Source organism: Python bivittatus, unplaced genomic scaffold (assembly GCF_059951505.1).
Source record: "Python bivittatus isolate LINGU-HERP-01145 unplaced genomic scaffold, Pbiv_v1 ctg000730_np1212, whole genome shotgun sequence".
NCBI lineage: Eukaryota > Metazoa > Chordata > Lepidosauria > Squamata > Pythonidae > Python > Python bivittatus.
In genome coordinates, this window is record NW_028277109.1 from 446015 (window position 1) to 450053 (window position 4039).

The 4039-nt window shown below is 51.3% G+C and overlaps 1 pseudogene; it reads right to left on the reverse strand.

Moving 5' to 3' along the window:
- Window positions 1–2360: 2360 nt before the first annotated feature.
- LOC103061656 (olfactory receptor 5V1-like) lies at window positions 2361–3805 on the reverse strand (annotated as a pseudogene).
- Window positions 3806–4039: the final 234 nt, after the last annotated feature.

The following is a 4039-nucleotide window of genomic DNA, read 5'->3' on the forward strand; positions in this document are numbered from 1 at the left end:
CATACCCAATTAAACAAAGTTGATGAAATCCATTGTTTTCCATTAAAAGATGGTGATGCAATGAAAGGGAATTGAACGCTCCATCCGGAGCGCTGGCACTTCTACAGGAACTTCCCCTCGTGTGTTGGACCATGGAGACAGTTTCCAGCAATTAGCCGAAGGTCCCAAGAGGAGAACCAGAGATGGAAAACTTTTCACTCAGACTTCGGCTATGATCACGTCACATGATGAACTAACATGTTTTCTGTCTCTGGGACTGGCAAAGTTCCACGTGAGTGGCCCACTGTCACGGATTCCTCAGAGGCAGTGGGGGAAGACTCAACCGGACAGACCACCATCCCGTCATGGGAGAGCAGCCTGGCTCTCAACCGACCAAGCAGAGGCTTCCATTGAGGATGCCAGCCCTTGGAGGTTGACCAGATCAGGAAACAGACTCCACAAGAGGACTTGAACCCTACTTTACTGAGATTGGCTCTACTAACTGAACCTTGCAAGCCTAGCTGTGGTTTCCCTTCCCTCCCTCTTATACCCCAGGGAGATGGGGGGGGAGCCAGTCTGAGCCTCTTCTTAACACTTCCCCTGTTTCCCAGGCTGAAAGCATGCTTTTGCACATGTTGTTGTCACTGTCTCTGATAGTTTCTCCAAGGTCATCTCCGTGGCTCCCTACAGATGAACACCCCCCCCCCCCACCCAGACAGCTAATTCCAACAGAAGAGAATCTCGGTAGCTTGGGCTTGAACTGTGGAGACTTCGGTGCTCTCTGACCTTGATTGTTCGCTTGCAGACATTTCATTACCCAACTAGGTTGCATAATCAGTGCAATGCTATGTTACCTAGATGGGTGATGAAACATCTGCATCAAACAACCAAGCACAGAGAGCACCAAGCACTTCCCAGAAAGCTAATTGTGCAAAGAAGATCCTTGCACTTTTTCGGGGGGTGGGGGAAGGTGCTACTCAAACTTCCAAAAAGAAGAGCAGGGACTCACTTTTGCAAAGAGAAGCCAACCACCCTCTACTTCTTTGGTAACAGCCACGCGTTCTAGATTGACATCTTACTCTTTGCAAACCCTTGATTTCCTGGACTTCTTTTGGCACTGACACTGGACTGGCGTATCTTGTACGTCTGTCCGGTCCTCTTCCAAACATGGGCTTGGGGTGACCTCGGGCTGACCTTCCTGCACCCATCTTGCGTACTCCCTGTTTCTGACCTCACGCAGCTTCTGTCTTTCTCAACGAATTGCCCGCAGCCTGGCCTCCTCGAGCAGACCTGCCCCGTGTCTGCTGGACCTGGGTCTGACTCTGCTCAGGGTGGAGCAGGAGACCAGTGGAGATCTGCTGGCAGACCCCTGGCTGCTGTGCTTCAAGGTGCTGATGAATCCTGAGTCCTCTACTTGAACAAGAGCAAGGAAAGATGTCTTTAGGAAAGGGTGACCCAACTGTGCTCGTGCTTCTGTGACTTAACGCCGAACAGCCTGACGAGGTTCTGCCACTCACTGGGGGCTGTTAGGCCACAGTCTTGGTCAGGCAGTGGGGCTGGGTTGGGCAGGACCCCCAAACGTTGGACTGCCAGGTAGTCAAGGGCAGAAGGAGGGATCTGACTGCCAACCAGTCCCCTGCGGGTGAAATCTGTAAGCGCCCTCCCAGCCGCTGAAAAAGGCCGGAGCATTCTGCAGTAACACCGTGGACGTACATGATGTGGCTGTTCCACAGGTAACAGCTCTGAACTGTCGCTGCTTTACCGGTTATCACTAACTGTAACATGCTCCCCTCTGTATATGACGTTATCTCACACCAAATAAACATTTTTGTGTGGTGTCAGGTAGATTCCCACTGTCAGATGGAAATGTTATTGTCCACAACTGTGTTCTTTGCTTCGTCGTGATCTCTCTAGTATTTCCATATCAAGCAGGAGGGAACATAAATTTATTTCATCAAAAGTGGCAGACACTGTGCGCCTGAGGGCAGAAGGGAATACCGAGAGCAAAAAGGAAGAAAAAGTGTGACCTGAAGAAAGGGAATTGCAGAGAGGAAGAAGTGCCAAGAACGTATGTTTAAAATCCTTCAGATTCTTCATAGAAAGACTCTCTTTCTGATCACCCAGTTCATGCATGAGGTTAAAAATCTCAACTTGGCCTCAGCCTCAAATAGAGTTTCAACACAAATAGAGTTTCCCAGCAGTGAAGGATACGTTTTTCTACAGATTCCTCCTATATGGGACAAGAAATCTTTTACTGGAATGGAACAAAAATTCTGGTCCCAATTGTGGTCGTAAATCGAGGACTACCTCTACATTCTTATTCTTTTTTCTTTTCTATTTTTCTATTTTTTTCTTTTTTCTTTTCTGCACCTTCTATTTTTTCTTTTTATTCTTTTAGTTTGTATTAGTTATTATCTTTTTAATTGTAATTTTTAATAAAATTAAGCAATCTTTTACTGGCCATAAAGAAATGAAGGCTATGCTGTCTTCCGGCAGCTGAGAACCTTCCGCAGGGCCCCCTTCACCTCCTTGTTGCGGAGGCTGTAGATCAAGGGGTTCAGCATGGGGGTGACGATGCAAAACATTGTGGAGATCAGGGTGTCAATCTCTAGGGAGTAGCCAGCACTGGGCTGGGTGTAGTTCACAAAGGCATTTCCAACAAAGAGAGTCACCACAGCAATGTGTGATGCACAGGTGGAGAAGGCTTTGCGCCTGCCGGTGTTGGAGCGAATCTGCCAAATGGAGCCCAAAATGTAGAAATAGGACAGGATGATGAAGAGAAGAGGGACGAGGCCCAGCAAGATGCTGGTGATATGAGTGGCCAACTCGTTGAGTGAGGTATCAGTGCAGGCCATTTTCAGTAATGGGGGACCATCACAAAAGATGTGAGGAATCTGGTGGTTTCCACAGAAATCCAACCTGGAGGCCAGAACAATATAGACAGCTGAGTCCAGGAAGCCCCAGAGCCAAATGGCCACAGACAGCTCGATGCACACCTTGCTCCTCATCAGGTGGGCATAGTGCAAAGGCTGGCAGATGGCTGCATAGCGGTCATAGGCCATGATGGCCAGCAGTGCTGGCTCACACCCCACAATGCCAGTCAGGAAGAACGCTTGCACCAGGCATTGTTGTAGGAAATGGTCTGCCGCTGACATAGGAGGTTCACCAGGATCTTTGGTACAACCACAGCTCTCCGCCAGCTGCCGGCTCTCCTGTGCCATGAAGCCCCTTACTGAGGGAACGGCCCCCACCAGAGCCAACAAGCTTACCTTGGTGATCACACACTGTGCAGGGGAAGGGCCCGGAGGGGAGGGTCTCTGGGGCCTCTGGCCCCTGCTTCCTGCTTGATCATCTCACTGGAAGTGAGCGCCCCCCTGCCCTGGTACAGACCTGGGTCCCCCCACATCACCCCTGACCTGCTGGGGCCATCGGCTGCCTCGCCCACCACTGAGGGAACTCTCCAGGTGACTCAGGACTGCTCCTCCCTCTGGACTCCTCCACCTCTGCTCCTGCTAAAGGTGGCTGAGGGATGATCCCCAAATTGGCCCTGTGACCTCATGATTGGGACCAGCTGAGCCAACTTGTTCCCCAAGTTTCTAGTCCTCAGTATTATTTCAGAGCAACCCCTCCCCCAATGCTAAAATGGTAAGGCTGGAAGGGACATGGTCAGGATTTGCTCTTCCCTGCTGGAAATGCCCATAATTTCCTTTCCTCCAACTTTTGCACTGTTCTGAAGCTGCCGCCAATGGCCCATCTCAAGTCCAGACCCAGCCCAGGCCTCCTTCTGCCCTTTGGCTGTGGAGCTGGGCAGGCCACTGGGGCACATTGTGCAAACCTGGTGCAGCTGGTGCATGGCAGGGGCCCCTTGAGTTCCTAGAACTAGTTGCCTGCTGGGGACCTCCCCCCAATGCCCAGTGAATCCCTCTGCCCTCCTCTCTCTGGCCAGTCCAAAGGGGTCAGTTTCATCCGGGGCCGTCAGCACTCAGTCTCCGTGGATCCATCTACCCCCAGGCCCCAGACCCAGGGGCGCCTCCCCCTCAGACTGCCTCATCATCCGGGT